Genomic DNA, 23,779 nt, shown 5'->3' with positions numbered 1-23,779 from the left:
ACAGTCTACTTCTGAAAAGAATTAGCCAGTGAAAACCTTATAAATAGCAGTGGAAAATTGTTAGATATATTGCTGGACGATGAATCCGTCAGGTTGGAAGGCACTCAAAAGATTACTGGGGAAGAGATGCCTCCTCACAGTAGAGTTGACCTTAATGACATGGATGGAGTCAAGCTTTCGGGACCTTCATTTGCTGATGTGGCATGAGTCAAAATGAGAAGAAACAGCTGCAAACATCCATTCATAATCAGAACGTGGAATGTACAAAGTAGGAATCAAGGAAAATTGGAAATCATCAAAAATGAAATGGAATGCATAAACATCGATATCCTAGGCATTAGTGAGCTGAAGTGGACTAGGATTGTCCATTCTGAATCAGACAATCATATGGTCTACTACGCTAGGAATAACAAATTGAAGAGGAATGGCATTGCATTCATTATCAAAAGACCATTTCAAGATCTATCCTGAAGTACAACACTATCAGTGATAGGATAATATCCATATGCCTACAAGGAAGATCAGTTAATATGACTATCATTCAAATTATGCACCAACCACTAAGGCCAAAGATGAAGAAATTGAAGATTTTTACCAACTTCCGCAGTCTGAAATTGATCAAACATGCAATCAGGATGCATTGATAATTACTGGTGATTGAAATGTGAAAGTTGGAAACAAAGAAGAAGGATCGGTAGTTGGAAAATATGGCCTTGGTGACAGAAACAATGCCGTAGATGCACGACAAAATCTTATAAGACCAACGACTTCTTCATTGCAAATACTTTTTTCAACACATAAATGGCCACTGTACATGTGGACCTTACCAGATGGAATACAGAGGAATCAAATAGACTACATCTGTGGAAAGACACGATGGAAAAGCTCAATATCATCAGTTATAACAAGGCCAGGGGCTGACTGTGGAACAGACCATCAATTGCTCATATGCAAGTTCAAGTTGAAACTGAAGAAAATTAGAACAAGTCCAGGAGAGCCAAAGTGTGACCTTCAGTATATCCCACCTGAATTTAGACACCATCTCAAGTGTAGATTTGATGCATTGAACACTAATGACTGAAGATGAGATGAGTTGTGGAATGACATCAAGGATATCACACAGGAAGAAAGCAAGAGGTCTTAAAAAAGAAAGAAAGAAAAGACCAAAATGGATGTTAAAAGAGACTCTGAAACTTGCTCTTGAAAGTTGAGTAGCTAAAGTGAAAAGAAGAAATGTGGAAGTAAAAGAGCTAAACAGAAGATTTGAAGGGGCAGCTCAAGAAGACAAAGTAAAGTATTATAATGACATGTGCAAAGACCTGGAGATAGAAAGCCAAAAGGGAAGAACACGCTTGGCATTCCTCGAGATGAAATACCTGAAGAAAAAATTCAATCCTTGAGTTGCAATATTGAAGGATTCTACGGGAAAATATTAAACGATGCAGGAAGCATCAAAAGAAGATGGAAGGAATACACAGAGTCACTACACCAAAAAGAATTGGTTGACATTCAACCATTCAGGAGGTAGCATACGATCAGGAACCAACGGCACTGAGGGAAGAAGTCTAAACTACGCTGAAGGCACTGGCAAAAAACACGTCTCCAGGAATTGAAGTAATACCAATTGAGATGTTTCAACAAATAGATGCAGCACTGGAAGTGCTCACTAGTCTATACCAAGAAATTTGGAAGACACATACCTGGCCAACTGACTGGTAGAAATCCATATTTATGCTTCTTCTCGAGAAAGGTGATCCAACCGAGTGTGGAAATTATAGAACAATACAATTAAAATCACACGACAAGTAAAATTTTGCTGAAGATCATTCAAAAGCAGCTGCAGCAGTATATTGATAGTGAACTTCCAGAAATTCAAGCCAGATTTAAAAGAGGATGTGGAACGAGGGATATCATAGCTGATGTCAGATAGATCCTGGCTAAAAGCAGAGAATACCAAAAAGATGTCTACCTATGTTTTATTGACTATGCAAAGGCATTCAACTGTGTAGATCATAACAAATTATGGATAACATTGTGAAGAATGGGAATTCCAGAACACTTAATTGTGCTCATGAGAAACCTGTACTTAGACCAAGAGGCAGTCGTTCGAACAGAACCAGGGCATACTGCCTGGATTAAAGTCAGGAAAGGTGTGCATCGGGGATGTATCCTTTCACCATACCTATTCAATGTGTATGCTGCGCAAATAATCCGAGAAGTTGGACTATATAAGGAAACATCGGGCATCAGGATTGGAGGAAGACTCATTATCCACCTGTGTTATGCAGACGACACAACCTTGCTTGCTAAAAGTGAAGAGGAATTGCAGCACTTACTGATGAAGATCAAAGACCACAGCCTTCAGTATGGATTACACCTCAACATAAAGAAAACAAAAATCCTCATAACTGTACCAATAAGCAACACCATGATAAATGTAAAAAAGATTGAAGTTGTCAAGGATTTCATTTTACTTGGATGCACAATCAACACCCACAGAAGCAGCAGTCAAGAGATCAAAGGACACATTGCATTGGGCAAATCTGCTGCAAAAGACCTCTTTAAAGTGTTAAAAAGCAAAGATGTCATTTTAATGACTAAGGTGAGCTTGACTCAAGCAAGGGTGTTTTCCGTTGCCTTATATTCATGTGAAAGCTGGACGACAAATAAGGAAGACCAAAGAATTGATGCATTCTAATTGTAATGTTGGCGATGAATATTGAATATACTATGGATTGTCAAAAGAATGAACAAATCTGTCTTGAAAGAAGTACAACCAGAATGCTTCTTAGAAGCAAGGATGGCGAGACTACATCTCACAAACTTTGGACACGTTATCAGGAGGAATCAGTCCCTGGCGAAGGACATCATGCTTGGTAAACTAGACGGTCAGCGAAAAAAAGGAAGATCCTCAATGAGATGTGTTGACACAGTGGTTGCAACAACAGGCTCAAGGATAACAATGATTGTGAGGATGGCGCAGGACCGAGCAATATTTCGTTCTGTTGTACATAGGGTCACTGTGAGTCGGAACTGACTTGACGTCACCTAACGACAACAACATATATATAACCATGTTACTTTAGGCCTTTTAAGGAGTTGACTTACACAATTGTTGGTGCTGGCAATTCCAAAATCAGTAGGACAGTCCAGCAGGCTGGAAATTCAGGTAAGAGGTGATGTTGTAAGGCTGGTCATCAGACTAGAAATGCAGCAGAATTTCTATGTTACAGGCTTGAGGCAGAATTTCTTTTTCCCTTGGGAAACCTCAGTTTTTGTTCTTAAGGCCTTCAGCTGATTGAACAAAGCCCAGGCACATGTTGAAGGGTTATCTACTTTACATAAAATTAAATGACTGTAAATATGAAACATATCCAAATATCTCTATTGCAATATCTAGACTAGTTGTTTGAAGAAACAACTGGGCATTGTAGCTTAGTCAAGTTAATACATAAAATTAACCACCCCAGCCAGGTATGCTCACTGCACAGTATGAAAAAAAATAGGCTTCTAATGCTCAGGGTTCCTCAAGCTCAGTGGTTTGTCATGTAATAGAAACAGTAGCAGGTACAGTTATCTCTCTGAATCTAATTGTGTTGCCTTCCTAAGACTTGGAGGATAGAGAAAATGACAGAAATACGCTGATGTACATGTTACTTGCTATGCCATAAGGCATAAAGCTCTTTATCTCTGGCCCAAGAGTCCAGTGTCTTCTACCAGCATTGATGACATTGATGACTTTTTAGCTTGTAAGTAGGGGAAACATCAGAGTTTTCACAGTTCTTGACAGTTCTGGCAATGAAGATGAAATCTTAACAGACATGATTTTTGGAGAAAAAAATGAGGGCTCTGCTGGCTGATTAATTTACATAAGAAGACTCCCCATGCTCTGGTTGCAAGTGCTCTTGTTCAATGATGGGTGAGGAGGTTGAAGAGAAATTTTTCCTTGTTGTGTGCCATCAAGTCAATTCCGACTCATTGCAACCCCATGTGACAGAGCAGAATTGCCTCATAGGGTTTTCTTGGCTGTGATCATTACGGAAGTAGATCGTCAGTTCTTTCTCCCGTGGAGCCACTGTTTGGGTTCAAACCACCAACCTTTCGGTTAGCAGCCAATAGCTTAATTGTTGCACCACCAGGGCTCCTTAATTTTCCCTGACTGCAATATATTTTAATGAATTTCAAAGGCTGCATGGTGAAAGGATTTGAAACAAGTTGCCCAAAGATTTCTTTGAGTCTTGTTTACTCTTCTTTGGAGAATAAAGGAAGGGATGGTATGATAATTGCCCAGCACAGCATGCCAGGCATCTCCAGCTAATATGCAATGTGATTGTGAATGCTGAGTCCCCAAACCAGAAATAATTGCATCAACAATGAGGACCTTGCTATTCAAGATAGAGCTTTTGGTGGTCAAAACATTAGAAATTCATTTGGTTGACCTATGAGTAAGCAGACCTTCAAAAACACAAAACAATGCATGAATGCAGAAATTATGAGGGCAGAGCTGCTCTCTAGCGCCACACTTCCTGATTACTCTCCCTCTACTGTAATTTCAGAAGCTGTAAGAAGATAATTAGGTTAGAGTCAAGGTCTGCCTGCTCCCAAGGAGGACTGAAGGCCATACACATCCACATCCATCCACATGTGCAAGGGAACTTCAAGAAGGGAAGAGATTGTTGAAAATAGCCTTCATTCTACCTGATCCCGTTGAGGGAGTAAGTGGCCCGAATTTGGGTAGATTCACATTGAAGAAGAGAAGTTAACCTGACCTTGTGGGTGGAGCTATTTAGAGCAATTAAATTTACCGTTGCTACACTGAAAAAACCAACCATTAGAAATAATGACATTAATGTAAGTTAACATAAAAATTTAATCTGTAAGGATTTTTATTATGCGAATGGCCTCAGTTAAATTTATGCATTCAGTGAACACTGTTTGAGTTTCTACAGCAGCACGTTGCTGGAGGTATAAGGACCTGGTCTATGTCTTAACAGAGTAAAACTTGCAAAAGTTGGAACCCATGTAAGGCTGAAATTCAAATATTTTTCATTAAAATAAGCAACAGAAAAGTGGTAAGACTGCACCCTGTCAAAGGCAGAAAACTTGTGCCACCAGGAAAAACAAGGCAGTCCCGTCAAATTTGGACTCTTACAGGTTTCACTCACAGGGTGCCTAGTAGGCATTTAACAAGTATTCCTTGAACCGATTTGAAGTGAAATGAGGTGAAGCAAATTTCATTTAAAGCTTCTCATATAATGTAGCTCACAATGTAATGGGTAAGAGGGAATTGCCAGAAATTAAACATGCCTCTATCATGCTGAATATATGTGTTGAAATTCTGTGGAAGGGAAAATCAAAAGTCAATAAATATTTAATGATGAATAAGGACCATATTATTGCAAAGGAAAATAATTTTCAAGGAGATGATATAGTTCTAGCGGGGCATTTGTGATTCATTACCTGGGTGAGTAGGGAGCGGGAGGTTATATTTTAACTGCACCACTTCTACTCCAAAACATCTAATATTCATTTTTCTACCTGTAGTCACTGGTGAGAAACGCATCCTGCAGTTAGAAAACCACTTCATTTAGGCTGTAGAGTAGTATATCTTGGATAGTGCAAGCTATGTAACGTGGCTCCATTAAATACATTTATATTTAGATTTACATCTGTATTTGTATTTATGATTATATTTTATATTGATATTTATATATATTAATATGAGCTTGGCTGCCAACCAAAAGGTCGGCAGTTCAAATCCACCAGCTGGTCCTTGGAAACCCTACTCTGTCCCATAGGGTCACTATGAGTCTGAATCGACCGGCAACCGGTTTTGTTTTTTAATATATATATTAACATTTATGTGTGTGTGTGTTCAATTGTCCTCATGTCCTAAAAAAAAGTTCAGAGTAATATAAGTATGTTTCCTAGCCAATATGGCACAGACTCCAGGAATGGAGGAATGACAGGTTCAGAGTACTTCACGGAATTTTCACAGCACTCAAAGCAGTTTATATTAAAACAGCCTGAAGACAATGGACTCTTGGTGAGGATGCATATGCAAATACCTATTTTCTCTAAAGTTTTTTTATTTATTTGTTTCATAAAAACTAGTATTTTTAGAAAACTATATAAAATGGGGTGGAAAAATAAAATAATTAATGGGGCATAAGACAAACCATTTTTAAAATGCGAATCAAACCGTATCTAGAGAAATCAGAATATTTTGTCCCCTTTTATGCGCTGAAATGTTCCAGTCCACAGATATTTTGAATTAGTCAAGACAATAGAAGCCAAAACTTGATCACATGTTGAGTAATTTGATTACAGAAAATCCATTTTGCCTTACTTCTCTGAGTATCCAGGAAACAACGAAAGATTTTGCTTTGTTTGTTGAGATACTATTATCTAATTATTGATATTATTCAGGTAAAAATAAAATTTCTGTTTGAATTATTCAAAGTTTCTCAAAGAGTCTTTTCTTTCATTATGAAGTATCAGCTCTTATGATCTTAAACTTTTTTAGCCCAGTTAGCCTGTCTGAAAAAAAAATAAAATATAATAAATAAAATAAAATGGTTCCTCCAGAGACTCGCAGCACTGGCATTGGCTAGAATCAGGAGATAATTAGGTCTGCAAATGTTTAACAGTGGAATTACTCTTCCCAAATGGTTAGACCCCACCGTGTGAAACAGTTTAGGTCAGCTCTTAATTTAACCAGAGTGGGTAGCTCATCCCTAATGTGTTAGAACATTAGCATGCTCCTACAGTTAAATGTTGGGTTTATTAATTGGGGCTACTTCAAAAGAGGCAATGTTGTAGAGTGTTATGGGAACTTTACAGGTTTCTGCTCACCTCAAAATCCACTGGGACTCTCTTAGAGTATAAAAGAATTTTCCAGATATGCTACATTGACCAAAGACAAATACTACAAAAAGCTATTTACTTAATTAATTCAATTGTAGCAAAAGATGCTTTACATTAAATTAGTAAGCAGTAGCAATATGCTTCTAATGTTTTCCATTTGGGACAAGAATTCTCAGCTTGCACTAATTTTTATTAGGTATCAAAAGTTAGCAGATCTATAGAACTTAATTGTTTTCATTATAACACAAATATTTGATTGATAGAAGATACAACTCCATCTTGAGGATGTAAATATTTTTATTATCTTCTCAAAATATTTGAATAGACAGTTTCAGGACCTGATCTTTATTCCTCAATCTCCCATTAATTGATGGAACCCTGGCCCAATTAGATTGTCCAATGTAAAGAATTAGTGCTTAGAGTCTATTAAGTAAATTATGATGAACTTTTAAATGTTTAACATAAGATATAAACTCTCTTTATCCTAGTAATATAGGCAAAGCCATCTCACTTACCAGTCAGACTATACCAGTCTCCCCTAAAAGTAGTAGTACTGTGTCTTGGTCATCTAGTACTGCTAAAACAGAAACACCGCAAGTGGATGGCTTTAACAAAGAGAAGTTTATTCTCTCACAGTCCAGTAGGCTTCAAGTCCAAATTCAGGGCATCAGCTCCAGGAGAAGCCTTTCTCTCTCTGTCAGCTCTGGAGGAAGGTCCTTGAGATGCATCAGTCTTCCCTTGGTCTGAGAGCATCTCAGTGCAGGAACCTCAGGTCCAAAGGACACGGTCTGCTCCCGGCACTGCTTTCTTGGTGGTATGAGGTTCCCATGTGTCTCTGCTCGCTTCTCTCTTTTATATCTCAAAAGAGATTGGCTCAAGACACTATCCAATCTCGTATACTTCATCAAGATAACTGCCCCTAATCCATCTTATTAGATCATAGTGATTGAATTTACAATACATAAGGAAATCACATCAGAATACAAAATGGTACACAATTATATGATACTGGAAATTATGATCCAGCCAAGCTGACAATATTTTGGGGGGACACAATTCGATCCATGGCATACGGTTATCTTAATAATATGTTGAATTATTTATCTCCCTCAGTAGCTTCTGTGCAACTTGGGGGCAAGGACTGTATGTTTATCTTGTATCCTTGGGTCCCCAGTGACCAAAAAAAACACAGCACCAGGAACCAAGGAAATGTTCAATAAAAAAATTGATGAATTAAATGGACAAATGGGAGCATCTCAATTATAGGACTCAGGGACTTCTGATAGTACTTGTGCAGCCTTCTTGTAAGCCCAGATCATTTGTGCTGATAGGCATCAACTCCTGCTTCGAAGCATCGGGTTATTGTGTATTCTAACTTTAAGTCAGAGCTAGGCATTTATTTAAACCATATCTTTGGAAACCTCATTCTTGAATTCTTTGATAATCATGTCCAAATGGTGTTTAGAGACCATTTTTCAAATGAAACTATCATTGACTAATATACATCATTTATGCTATCTAGAAAAAGAGCACCTGGCTTGAATGTTCTCTAAGATGTATAGATTCATTGAGTTCAGAATTTTCCAAAACCATTTTTCTTTGAAAGCTCTTATAAATAAAAAATCTCCAATCACAGTGTCAAAAACGAAATAGAACAAGAGAAGTACTGTTTATCATTGGATAACTGGAATGTTAAAGAAACAAAACCAAACCTGTTGCTGTGCAATCAATTTCAACTCATGGCAACCCCATGTGTTGCAGAGTAAAACTGTTCTATAGGGTTTTCTTGGCTGTAATCAATCTTTATGGAAGCAAAACACCAGGCCTTTCTTCCTCTGCACTGCTGGGTGGGTTCCAACCTCCAGCCTTTAGTTTAGTGATGTTAAACTGAATGCAAACTGTTTGTGCCACCCACTGACCTACTGGAATGTCACTTATTACTTATTTTGAAATGTATACATTTTTTGTTTTATTATTTGCAATCCACTTAAGTTTTCATATCCTAGATATATTTAGGTCCTAATCTTTTATGATCAAAATCACTAAAATGCTATTTACAAATATGTCAGCCTCTTCCATTTTCGTGTAATCGCTTTTTATATGTATGGTTAGTATTATTAGTTGCAAGTCCCAATTTAACTTAAAGTTTTAGTCATGAAGTTCCCTCTGTGTGTGTGTGTGTGTGTAAGTGTATGTGTATGAAATATATAAATCTAGGAACTTCATATTTAGAAGATCCTGTCTTTTCGTGATCTATTTTATTCCTCTCATTTCCTAAACATTGTTTTAATTTTTATCAGTTTATGCTATTTTTAGAAGTTATTAAAAATATTTCTAAAATACAGTAAAACTTGTGAAAGCTGGAAACTGTGTAAGGCAGAAAACTGTCAGAGAAGGAAAAATCAACTATTTTCCACTAAAACGAGCTATACGAAAGTGGTAAGACTCCATCCTGTCAAAACGGAAAACTTGGAGTATCTGGAAAAACAAGGCAGTCCTGTCGAGTTCTGACTCTCACAGATTTTATTGCAATTGTTCTCTGATATCATTGGATGAAATCCCTGCTGATTTTTTTTTTTAAAGCAATCTTTTGTGTCCTTTTACTCTCGCGTGTGTGTCATAATTGGTTAAATAATGCTGACCATCTTCTGAAGCACTCATTTTATCAAACAAATTAGTGTATTCTGTCTGGTACTTTAGATAGAGGAGAGCTCAAATGAGTAAATACCTTCGTTGCTCATTCTTTTTCCTGTCAGAGTGCTGCTTGGGTATCTCCAGGCATACCTGAAGTTGTGTCTCTGGACGCAATCCCAAAGCAAGTGAAGAGAACATAGAGGAAGGAGAGAGCAGCCAGTTAATCAATCAATAGATAGCTTTGAACACCTACTCTGTGTCTGGCAATATTCTGGACTCTGGGGACACATCAATGAACAAAATAAATAAAAACCCAGCTTTCATGGTGCTTTTTCTATACGCTGTGCTGTTGACTAGAACTTTCTGCGTTAATGGAAAGGCTCTGCATCTGCACTTCCGAAATAGTAGCGAGCCACTATGGACACTAGCTACATGCGTCTATTGAGCACATAAAATGCAGCTAGTCTAAGGGCTAAAATTTTAATTTTATTTAATTTTAAGTGGCTGGTAGCTTCTGAATTGCATAACATGGTTGTACAGTGTTTGTCCGTGTGTTTGGGCAGTGGGATGAGCATGAGTGTGTTGCATGGATGTGGCTTAAGAGATGAAAATGGACAAGGAAGTAAGAGGGCAGAAGAGTCCTCTTCTCTGAGTCTTCTTAGTCTTTTACAGACTTAAAGGCTGGTTAAAGGGATTCTGAAAGCCACAAGATATATGAGTTCCTGAAATACATAATTAAGCTGCAAAATGTTCTTTTCACTGATAGGCAATCATGTTGATGTCACAGTTAATGCCTGAACAGCAGCTAATGTCCCACATAGGGAAGAATAATTACAAAAAGTCATTAATTAGGGCCTATTTACTGTTCCATTGTCAAAACTAATTGCCTGGAGTAGATGTTCTCCCTTGATTAATGGGTTTATAAATATAATACCAAACCTATAGAGGCTACTCTCTGTCTCCCAGGCAAAGTGCTTAAGGTTCTGGTAACACTCAGCTCTAAGCAACAGTCAAGTCTTTTTCCCCAGCTGTCCAGTCCAGAGCTTAGTGTTACTCCAGGGGCAGTTAAATGAGTTTTGGGCATTAAAAAGATGATCCACGCAAATACTACTTTCTCTATAGAGATGAAACTCTTTTCAAAAGTCAGACTTTCTGTTACCTAATTAATGCTTTTGTTTTGGAAACCTAGATCAATATGTAACATGGAGTTATTGTGAAAAACCTAACACTTTCCTTGGTGTAAATTGTTATGTATGTTCACTACACAGCTCAACAAGTTTATCCATTTTAATTCAATCCTGAGTTTTTGTTTGTTTGGTTTGGTTTCCATAGAATCGAGGTGGCATTGTTTTCCTGGGGCTTTGGGTGTTGGGAAGCATCAAAACAGCAGCAAACCTGGATACTGATTTCTCTGTGTATAATTAACATACCCTTCCACTGAGCTTTCAAAGCTTGCTCCTCATTCCTCTATTTAGCACTTTAAACAAATTCCCTTATTATACTTTTTATGTCTGTCACATCCATTTTCATGTATCAACTTCAGGATTGGGACAGGGTATCACACATGTATATATCTTTCCAAATCCAGGAAATCCATGCAGAGTTGTTTAACAAATGAATCCCGTGGGTAAATGAAAGCACATTTGAATCTCCCACATTTTGTATTTCTATAAAAACATTTAAGCTTAACTAATAACTTCATCTAATTTTGTTCTTATTATGCCCCTGAATAGATACATAAACAGAGCACTAATTCAACAATTTAAAATGTCTTTCCCTTGGTAGCAGTATGGGCTGTTACTCAGTATTTCAGCCCTGTTTATCAGTGGTTTGTAACAGTGGGGGCAAAGCAGGGGAGATAGAACTTCTTGGTAGGATGCCTATGACCCACACTGGAGAAAAATTTACTATCCGTTATCCCAATCACTCTAGTGTGTTTCGGTATTAAGAAATGGAAAGTATTATGCACACACACGCACACACGCACACGGTTATGTATATATGTATGTATGTTTGTGTGTATGTATATGTGTACACACACACACACACAAACACCCACAGTTCTTGCTGTCATGTACTTCTGAGAATGAAGAAAGCCAGAATACGTGTTAAAAAAAAAAAAAAATTTCCAGATTCCCTGCACCACTTTTCTGTCAGTTCAGGTCCTCCAAGAAACAGATACCAGAAGGAATTAGATTTGTATGAAGTTGGCTGGGAGCACCTTGGGGTGTATAAGCCCTAAGCTTCTGCATAAAAGCTGAGGTAGATCTTGAAGGGAGAGCAACTGGAGGCTGTCATCTGACCACACTTTCCACAACAGGTTCTCTGGATGGCGATTTGAGCAATGCGCTCCCACAGCAACTACAGCCTCTAGGCACCCTAACAAGAGGCAGGGGGAGACTGCCACGCTGAATTAGAATGCCCTTATGTCCACTTATACTATTTCAGTAACTGTCATTATAAAATGCCATGTTAGGACTCTTCTAGATTATAAGAGACTTACCGGGCATACTAAAGGTGATACGTATTCCTGGTTTGGATATGGTCTTAACAAAAACAACTGTAAAAGCAAAACAGCTATAAAATACATTTGGGGGACAATTAGTAACATCTGAATATGGACTGGATATTGAATAATTTTAGAAACATGTTTAATTTTTAGATGAGATGATGTAATTTTGGTCATATAGGAAATGTTTTCATGTATTATAAAAGTGTACTGTAGTATTTAAGGGTAAAATACTATAATATCTAATTTACTTTAAAAACCCAGTAGCAAGAAAAAGTGCAGCAAAATGAGTCCAGAGGTTAACAATTGTTAAATCCAAGTTGTGAGTATGTGGATGTTGATTAATTAATTTTCTACTTTTACGTATGCTTGGATATTTTCATAATAAAGGTTTTAAAGAAAAATAGAAGGCAATATCTGTCTTTAAAAACATATTCTAACCAAAAGGACAGTTATAATAAATAATATATCTAAATTCTACTACTCTTTATTCTTAGTAAACTTAGAATAAAGATATTAGGATCCTGTGAATGAAACGTATTTCAAAATATATCTTTTTATTTTAATAAGAGAATCTTACTATAATATTTATAAATCTTATTTATTTTTTATATCTTTAAGAAATAAACAATTTTACTGGTATGTGAGAAATGAGAAAATAGGCAGGTCCTATCTCGCCAGAATCATGTACTACAGCACTCATTTTCTTTGTTTGGCCCAGATGTCTCAATATATCCTACTAGCATATAAAAATAGTCAGAACATGAGATTAAGGTAGACTACCTATAAATCTTTATGACATATTAAATAGTGAGAGAATTACTTTGGTTCATCTAGGTATTTTAAAAAGGATGCCATATTGACCAAAAATTAATATTGTGTTTATAAAGAATGGCTTTATACCAAAAAGGTTTAGTTGTGCACCGTTTTTAAGATTTTATCAACTTAATACATCCAAATCAACACTTTTAGTAAAAGGCTTGAATTTACCAGCACAGTAGAGACCACTAAAAAGTGATGCTCTATTTAAGAAAACACAAAAAATTTATGTGAGGTTCTGTAGAGAAATTAATGCAGCCAAATAACTAAATACAGTTTTATCCCACATGCACTTTTTGTAGAAATAGCTTACGTGTGTGATAAGGAAAGGCATTTTGTTTGCTCAGTTTGATGGCACTCAGTTATCAGCCTAGCATCTAATACCTAATTTGACTATTCCCTTTGAGTAAATGTAATGTATTTTCAATAGCAGCTATGTTTCATGCTTTGCAGAAGTCCCAGACGTCATTTGAACTGACAGGTGAGTATCAATTTCTTGATAACACAAAAGGTCTATTTCTTGTATCATTTTAGTGATGATTCTCTGCTATGCTAAACTCCACTCTGCTTTTCTGAATGGGATCCACTTCCCTTCTGCAATGCAACCCAGCAATCAAATACTCACTAGTGCTTCAACTCCTAACAAACACTAATTCCACCTCTTCTCCCCAATACACACACCCTGGTGGCGTAGTGGTTAAGAGCTACGGCTGCTAACCAAAAGGTCGGCAGTTCGAATCCACCAGGCGCCCCTTGGAAACTCTATGGGCAGTTCTACTAGGTCCTCTCTATGAGTCAGAATTGACTTGATGGTAACAGGTCCCATACACACAAACACATATACACTGGGAAAAACAAGTATAAGGGAAATATCTCTATTCAATTTTCGTTCATTCATTCAGTCATTCACACGTTCACTCAATGTTTCAATGTTGGGTGAGATGCTAAGGATATAAATAGTCAAGGCACCTCCCTCAAGGAATTATATAAAGAGAGAGGCAAAGTGATGAGCGCTCTCATAGAGGTGGGCTGAGTCTCTCACCTGTTGCATTTTCTCCAGGTAAAGGAGTATCTCTGTATGTCAAGAGATGCAATACTTTTAGATTCAAACTTGTTAGAGTTCATGACATTTAGTGTTACTGTTTCCATAGTCATTCCATCAAAACTACATTCAAGGTTGGTAGGTCCATGCTACAAAAACAAAATTCAAAATGTACATCTCCATTCCTACCTGTTTTCATTCCAGCTCCACTGATACTATACAATACCCTGCTGGTCACTTTCTACTCCTGCCTGGGGGATGGCAGTAGTGGCAATTTTTAATCACCTTAATTTGTTGTATAACTTTCTGCACCTGCAGGATATGTTCTAACCCATCCTTTCACCATCAAGTTACCTCTCATGTCCCTGTATTCTCTGCAAATCAATGTTATCTTTCTTTCTCAGAGAACATTTGTCCTATCTATGCTCATACTCAAGACAGCTAGCAACTTGATACAATACACTAATGTCTGCTGTGAGAAGCCCTGGTGGCAAACTGGTTAAGTGCTCAGCTGCTAACCAAAAGGTTGGTGGTTCGAGTTCACAAGCTGCTGTGCAGGAGAAAGACCTGGCAATCTGCTCCTGTAAAGACTGCAACCTAGAAAACCTTATGGGTCAATTGCATTCTGTCACACGGGGTCGCTGTAAGTCCGGAATAGACTTAATGACACCTACCAAGTGTAATCTGGAATAAATACTTTGTTCTCAAAATAATATAGGGGTGAAATGACAGATGTTTAAGGCACTCATCATTCCTTAACACACACAGGGGTATACCAGGTCGTAGAGAAAAGAAAGACACAAGTTGTTGATGATTTTTCTTGGTTGTTTGGCAGCTATTTTCCAGAAAATAGAACATACGATTTTAGATTTTACAGCACATCTTTAGGCAAATCTCTGAATCCTGGTCCAGGCGGTCATCTAACTAGCAACCTACCAGTAGATAATGGATGAAGGATCAATGAAATGTTTCTTACCCATTCTAAAGGTTTCCAACATTTAGTACAACTTGAAGTTTTGTTTCTGAACGTAAAAAGTAAAGCACAATTTATGGGTTAGGCATGATTTCTAAGACAGACTTTTTCTTTAGTGTTGCGTTTTAGTAACTATTTTGTTTACGCATTTTGTCGGTTTTTATACTCAGGTTAATTCCATAGCATATGGAAAAACTCCACATCAGGAAAACTATAAAGTGAACTATGGAGTCAAAGGCAAAATTGTCATGGGAAGTGGAAAGTATTGGTGGGTTAGAAATGGTTATAGTGTACAAATGTGCAAGACCTAAAGGCCAACCTGGCTGCTAGAATTGACCCACAGTATAGCTCTTAGTTCCCTGCTGACTAAACAGAAAGAAAAACAATACCAGATACAAAAATGTCCATTGTCAATGAAAGCACATTCCAGCTTTTCAGGGAAGCAAAATTTTCCTGTCACATGGTTCGAAAAGTAATTTCTCATGTGTAACTAAAGTTAGGAATTGCTCAGCCATTTTTTGGCTTTTGATAAAAAACTGGCTCCTAGAAGGAAAGAAGCTTTATTTTCAGCTTAAAAAAACAAAAACAGTTGCCATCAAGTTGATTCTGACTCATGGCGACCCCCTGTGTGTCAGAGTAGAACTGTGCTCTATAGCGTTTTCAGCGGCTGATTTTTTGGAAGTAGAACACCAAGTCTTTCTTCTAAGGCACCTCTGGGTGAACTCGAACCTCCAACCTTTCAATATTATTATGTGTAAGATTGTAAAATAGTTGTAACTATTTCATTTTTATGACTCTTCAATTTGTTAGGCAAGGTAGAGCTAATGATATAAATAAAACTTTAAAAAAAAATTGGTTCTGGCACAATTGTACAATTGTGTACAACTGGCTCTGATACAACCTTCCCTATTTCTGTTGAATAAAAAATTTCAGCTATATTAACAACATGAATACGAAAATCAATGCAACAAATATAATTCAAAATCTAGAAGGCTGCTTGTATAATCTAGTGGGTAGAGGAAATTTTTTAACTAAACAGGAAATCAATAATCTATAAAAGAATAAAATGGAAAAATTTGACTGCATAATGTTTTAACATCTTAATCATATTAGCCAGTAAAACACTGATATATTTAGGGAAAAAAAATCACAATTGAAATGAGTGGTATATGTTGTCAAAAATATGGAGAGAAACTATAGAAAATTAAACTAAGATGTACAAGAACATATGAAAATATTGTCAAAATCATTAGTAACAGGGAGAATAAGATTATAGAAAAATTAGGTAATATTTATATCCATTTACTAGAAATAATGAAAAATGTGATTATACTCATTACTTGTGGGAATGTTTAGGAAAGTGTTGTTATTATAAATTGCCAATAAAAATGTTACTTTTCACAATCTTTTGAAAAACAATGTGGCAGCATCTATCAAAACGTAAATAAACACATACCATCAGCCCAGTAATAATAATAATGATAATAATAATTAACACTTACATGAAGCTTATCTTTGTCAGTCACTATTCCAAATACTTTACCTAACTGGTTCATTTAATCCTTAGAGTGATCCTCTGATGGAGTCACAACTATTATGCCATTTTACAGAATACTGAGACAAAAAAATGGTAAACAGCTTGCCTGAAAATGCCAACAGTGGGTTTGAATGCAGGCAGTCTGAAGTGCAAGCTTTTAACAATTTCATAGTATTGCCTCATGTCTAACTTCTGGGAATCAAGCCATAGGAACAGAAGTATATACTTGTCGAGCCACATCACTACTAGATGACATATATTTCAGACTAATTAAAATCCAGGAAAAAGAAACAAAATGAACAAGAATGTTGAAAAATGCATGGTATATCTAGAGAGTAAAATATTTTAGAACCATTAATTAACATGAATTAGAAAAACACTAGTTATCATGTAAGGGTTTACACAAGGTATTGTTGGGGTAAAGAAGCAATACATAGAGTCTTTGTTCTATAATGATTTCATTGTTTTAAAAGACAATAACAAAGAAATAGCTAGACTGTAAGGATCTGTTAAAATGCATTATTCCTGAGAAATCGGGAAGATGATTGGAGAGAAGAGAGAAGGGGCAAACATGTAAAAAAGAAGAAAAGTGTTCAAAATTCCTTAGTATGTATGATATGATTCCACTCATATAAAGTGAGTATGTGAGTATGCAGAAAGAAAATAGGAAAAAGTATGCAGTTAAATATTAACCTTTCTATCAGCACTGAGAAGGCAGAAAATTCACGAGATTTAACAATACTGTGTTGGGGTTGGAGAGAGCAACAGAGATAAAATTAGCCTTTTCCTTCTACAACTTAATTTTGTTTTACTGATTTCATACGAATTACTTTCGCAATTTAAAAAGCATCAAGTAAAAATCCCTTTCAAAGGTAGGTAAGTAATAATTTATTAGAATATATGCCATGCAAAAGCTATAGCCCTGCAGATATCATGAACTGTATATACCACCTCTTTCAAAAATGCTTTTACAATAAAAATAATAATCAAAATCAGTAATTATTTGTAAAAGAAAATCAGTAATTATTTGTAATGACTTATAGCTGTGCTATAGTGATAAGATTTAATTAACACAGTCAATAAAGAGACTTTTTTATATTATAGTCGAGGAAATCATAATTTAACCAGAGACCTGTATTAGAAGTCCACAAAAAAAGTAAATAAATCTAGTATCATTGGCATACAAGCTATGCATATATTTAGGGTAACATATGTAACTGTGTTGATACAAGAAAACAATGCTCAATTTTCCCAACTCCAAATGAACAGCTGAAAATACCAGCAAAGCACTCAAGCTAGCAGATTTGAGGCTGATAGATACCTTTGTAGGAAAATATTGACAGATTAATCTTGTATACGGTTCCTAACAATAGATAATCAGCATTTCAGAAGAAGAGTAAAAAAGCATCTCTGAAACAGACCTGTAGAATGTTCTTAATGTCCTTGTGCCATTTATTGAGGGCTTCTTATATTCTACTTTGCAGAAGATTTAGGTGCCTGCATGACTCTGTGTATGTGTGTGTGTGTGTGTGTGTGTGTGTGTGTGTGTGTGTGTGTAAATATATACAGCACATGGAGAGGTGCTTTGCAATTGTACACCTACTCCTCACTTATCGACCATCTCGTTATACGATATTTTGCATTTACAACAAGAGTAAACAACCTACTATCAGACTATTTTACCCATTAACTAGGAGCCAAGGCGAGAGGGGGAGAAGGAGGGGTGAGGTTTGTGAGAGGGAGCCGAGGCTGCTGTACGTTTGTACTACACCATGGGGCAGAGGAGACAGGCGGTCAACTGGCAACCACAGGGTGGGCAGGCCGCACGCAGGATGCGAAGTCAATCAGACCAGAAAGAGGCGGCGGGAGCCGGGGCAGTAGGAATGTGTGTGTGTGTGTGTGTGTGTGTGTGTGTGTGTGTGTGTGTGTGAGAGGGGGCTGGTGCTCAGGAGCCTCTTCTTTCAAAGAGCCCTCTCTGCCACCTCTGCAGCATCTGCGGGCTGAGGTGGCCGGGCTTCACTTGCCCAAAGGTCTGGGAGCCTCCACCTGGGGGCCTCCAGGGCCGACTGAGTGGGAAGGTAGAGGGGTGAGGTACAGGGGTCCCAGCAGAGGCCTGGAGATCAGCCAGGTGATGGTGGGTCCTTACTGCTCCGGAGACAGGGGCAACCCCAACTACCACCACCTCCACTTCCAAACCCCACTGGCTACACAGTGGTGGGGAAGGAATGGTGGGGAAGGGAGGCCCGCCACACCACGCACATCCCTAGAAGCATTGGGGGTGCCAGATGGGCAATAAGCGACTGGGGGACACCAGTGCCTAAGACGGGGCATGACCTGCACTCTCGCATAATGCCGATTTTCTGCATAATGACCTGGTCTTTGGAACGTAATCATGTCGATAAGTGAGGAGTGAGTGTACTTTAATACTGTAATACTGCTCGCTAAATAAAAAAATTCCAACGACCTTTGGAGAGCTATAGCTTTAAAACATCCTGTGTGTCAGCTGTAAGTTCTTTCTGAGCTCATATAAAAAGGTCATCACTGGAGAGGCATCTGACAGCACCCAGGGCAACTGACAAGCTCATCTATTCTGCTGTGCAAAATCTAACCCTTTGAGGGATGGGCTCATTGTTAATGCTTCTTGCTGCATAATAGCATGGTATTCAAGTTTAGTAGGAAAAGAGTTTGCATCTATAACAAGGTAAAAGTACTGGTCTTCTCAACTGATGAAAAGCAGTTTAGTGGAAAGCGTAGAGGTTTAGAAAACCTGGCTCTACAAGTAGCCCCTTCTGCCGCTTTGGTTCAGCAGTGTAGCCTCCCTGAAACTCTTTCCTTTTGAGTGTAATGAGAGCCTTGTAATTGATGAATATTTTACTGACTGAGTTTTGATTAAAAGAAAAATTGGGTCCCTCAGATGTTAATGTAAGTACCACGGTCAATTCAATTTAGGAATTGCTACTAATCCAGTGAGCACCATGACAGTAAACGTGTGAAGTCGTGCATTTGATAAGCCAGTATATCATGATTTCATTCTGAATATCTAAAACTTGTCTCACTACACACAATTTTGTTTTTATTTTTGCTCAGTGTTTTGAGACTTCACAAAATACAATTTGTGAAATAATAAGCTAAAACATAGTTAAGATCCCTTCTAGGCATAAATGCACATGATTTATAAAATAAATCACTCAAACTGAGTTGTAAAATTCTGTCATCACTACTTTTTCATCTCAAACAACACAATGTTTAGGTCTTGCAATGCTTTGGCATAATAAAAACTAAGAAGCGGAGTACTTTCTCTCTCATGACACAATAAAGAAAAAATTAAAAAGTTTTCTCCCTGAACCATTTTTTTTTCCTACTCATCTACTCACCAATTCTACTTAACATTTATTTTTAGTACACAAACCCATTTCTAGAGTAAAGGCTCAGTTTAGTAACCAAAAATATTTAGTAGATTCCTTTAGTAGTGATTTAGTTAGTGTACCTTTTCAAAAAACATATAAATTTCCTGTTTGAATGCGTTCCTGAGAATTATAGAATTTAATGATGTTCCTCACCCCTTCAACTGAATATTATAGAATTTTTTTTTTCATAAATGGTTCCAAAACAGTGCTCAAATGTATATTGAATATTTAAGCATCCAAAATTAGGACTTCCAGGCAACATGGCACTATAGTCAGAAACACCACGCTGTCCTTCCACAGCAAACACCCGAAAAACTAAGTCAAACGGCGTCACACGTCAGTCCTGAAACCCTAAGCATCAAATGAAGAGATAAAGAACTCAGCCAAGCACCAAATGGAATAAGAAACGGATAGAGAACAAAGAGCACGGAGAGATACGTGCAGAGGTCCACTATCAGCTACTGCAGCACAAATTCACCATCCTGGACTCCTATCAGAGATCGGCGAACAGGAGTTAGGAGAAAGCAGCTCCACAGAACTTCCAGCAGGAGACAGAACAACCGATCACCAAGGATATACGCTTTCCCACCCCCCAACTTTCTTCACCCCCACTCTGCCTCCTCTGATTCACGCAGCCCAGTCTCTGGGCTGGGAAACAGTGGCTTCACCTCGGTGTCACTTGCATTCCACCTGCCCCAATAGGTTGGCTCCCTGATAGCCATTTGTTGGCTGCAGATGATGCTTTTTTCCACTTCATTAGATTTCTTCCTTACCTCTTACCACCTCCCCCTCCTTTCTCTCAAATACCTGCCTCTGTGGCCATCTTTTCCTCTTCCTGGGGGGGTGCGGGGCACCACTCGACCATGGAACTGCTTCCTGGCCCATGCCACCGTGCTGGTGGGACCCCTGGGGCTTTTTGTTTGTTTGTTTGTTCTGATTTGTTCTGTTCTGATTTGTTTGTTTTCTTTTTCTTTTCTCAGCTTAGGAGCCCCTTCTGGCCAGATACTGCTGTGTGGCTTGGGAGATACTCCCTTACTCTGTGCAGAAGCACAGTGACATGCCTAGGAGCATTTCTTTTTTCTTCTTTTTTGGGGAGGTTTGTTATTCTTCGGGGTTTTTTTGTTTCTTTGTTTTGTTTTCTTCTCTCTCTTTTTCTCTTTTTGTCTTTCTTCCTTTCCAGTTTCTTGATGTATTCTTTTTTTCTTTTACCCTTTTTCTTTCTTTTTTTCATTTTTGTTTCTCTCCATTTCTCAGACTCTCATCTCTCCACTCCAATAGCAAGCTCCGTTTGCACTCTTTTTTGTTTGTGTGTATGTTTTTGGCTCCTATTCCTCTCTCCTCTCTCTTCTCTTTCCCATACCCATCTTAGCTCCACACATCACAATCTACCCCTTCCTTCCTGCCTACCTGCACTGTGTGCTAAACATCACACTCCCAAGCAGCACAGGCATGGCCTACTAGAACCTGCCCTGCACTGATTCCCAACCTGCCCTGTTGGCCCTAGTACATGTCACAAACAACCCATCCCAACAACTCCCCTTAACCTGGAACTGCCCTACTATACCATACCTGAGTGACTGACCCTGCCCATTGGAGAAGGAGGTGAAAACTATCATACCCACAGACAAGCAAACAACAAAGAACACATAGCCTGCCTACTCAGACATAACCAAATAAAACAAAAAAGTAGGGCAAAACAAATAAATCTACAATCAATAAATGAGGAAAATAATTACTAAATGCCCTGAAGACAGCAGACAATATCAAAACATATACAAAAACAGGACATGATGGTTCCAGTAGGTGTCCAAAATAAAACACCAGATGACTTTCCAGCAGAAGAAAAGGCACTAGAACTACCTGATAAGAAATTCAAATCACTAATATTCAGAGCTATCCAAGAGTTGAAGCAAAAATCAGACAAAAATGAGGAAAAAATAGAAAAATTCATGGAAAATGCACACAAATTCATGGAAAATACATACAAAAAATGGAAGAATTCAAGAAAATAATACGAGAACAAAATCCTAAAATAAATTCACGAACAGAAATCATACAAAAACAACAATTAGAAATCCAAAAGATAAACAACAAGATTTCAGAAATGGACTGTGTCTAGAAGGGCTGAGGAACAGGTGTGAAATGATGGAAGATAGGATGAGCAAAATTGAAGACAAACACTTGGATACAACCCTTTTTCAGGAAATATCAGAGAAAAGAACAAAGAAAAATGAAGAAACCCTGAGAATTATGTGGGATATAATCAAAAGCAAAAATGAGCAAGTGATCGGAGCTCCAGAACAGGAGGAGAAAACAAAAAATACAGAGAGGATCACTGAAGAATTGCTGACAGAAAACTTCCCCAATATCATGAAAGATGAAAAGCTGACCATCCAAGAAGCTCAACAAACCCCGTATAGGACAGACCCCAAAAGAAAATCACCAAGGCATATCATAATCACACTCACTAAAAACAAAGACAAACAAATAATCCTGAGAGCAGCTGGAGAAAAACAAAAAGTCACATACAGAGGAGAAACAATAAGACTAAGCTCTGATTATTTGGCAGAAACCATGCAGGCAACAGGCAATGGGATGACATATTTAAAACACTGAAAGAAAAAATTGCCAGCCAAGAATAATATATCCTGCAGAACTCTCGTTCATATATGATGGTGAAATTAGGTCATTTCCAGATAAACAGAAATTAAGGAACTATGTAAAAACCAAACTAAACTTACAAGACTTATTGAATGGAGTGCTTCGATCTGAGAAAAACATCAGACCACAGGCTGACTCTAGGATAGAGGACTGTACTAGCCAGATAGCAACCTGGAAATGAACTCTTATGGACTATTCAAAACCAAAAGTATTACAACGGGGAACAAGAGAGATTAATCTTTAAATGACAACAACATAAGAACAATAAGAGGGAAAAAATGGTGTAGGTATAGAACCTTCTAATGGAGAGGAAGGCAATATGATATCAAGTAATAAAAGACTGGTTCAAACCTGGCAATATACAGGTAAATTTCAAGGTAACCACAAAGAAAGTTAACAAACCTACCCATCAAAATAAAGAAGAAAAACATAAAGTCTCAGTAAAAAAAAAAAACCTACAAAAACCAAAAAAACGGAAAAAAAATCCACAAAATAGAAGGAATTCAGCACAGGAGAGCAAGAGGAACAAAGAAAACGTCAGCACTACAAAAAAAGCACTACAAAATGACAGCAATAAACTCACACCTATCAGTCATTACACTGAATGTAAATGGCCTAAATGCACCCATAAAGAGACAGAGACTGACAGAACGCATAATAAAAAAACAGGATCCATCAATATGCTGTCTACAAGAGACACACCTTAGAAACAAAGACGTCAATTTATTAAAAATCAAAGGATGGAAGAAAATATATCAAGCAAACAGCTACCAAAAAAAGAGCAGGAATGGCAATACTAATCTCAGATAAAAGAGACTTTAAAACAAAATCCCTCATAAAAGACAAAGAAGGACACGATACAATGATTAAGGGGACGATCCACCATGAAGGCATAACCATAATAAAAATGATAGGGCTCTAAAATACATAAAACAAACTCTAACAGCACTGAAAAGAGAAACTGACACTGCCACAATAATAGTAGGAGATTTCAACACACCACTCTCGCTAAAAGAAGAACATCTAGAAAGAAACTCAACAAAGATACAGAAGACCTAAAGGGCACGATCAGCCAACTTGACCTCATAGACATATATAAAACACTACCCCCAACAGCTGTGAAGTACACATTCTTTCTCAAGGCACATGGAACATTTTCCAGAAAAAACCACATCTTAGGCCACAGAACAATCCTCAACAAGATCCAAAATGTTGAGATAATACAAAGTATCTTCTCTGACCATAATGCCATCAAGGTAGAAATTAACAACAGGAAGAGCAAGGAAAAAAAAAATCAATTACATAGAAACTGAGTAACACCCTGCTTACA

Source organism: Trichechus manatus, unplaced genomic scaffold (assembly GCF_000243295.1).
Source record: "Trichechus manatus latirostris isolate Lorelei unplaced genomic scaffold, TriManLat1.0 scaffold00012, whole genome shotgun sequence".
In the NCBI taxonomy this organism is placed as follows: Eukaryota; Metazoa; Chordata; class Mammalia; order Sirenia; family Trichechidae; genus Trichechus; species Trichechus manatus.
Note: the sequence above shows the minus strand (reverse complement) of the source record.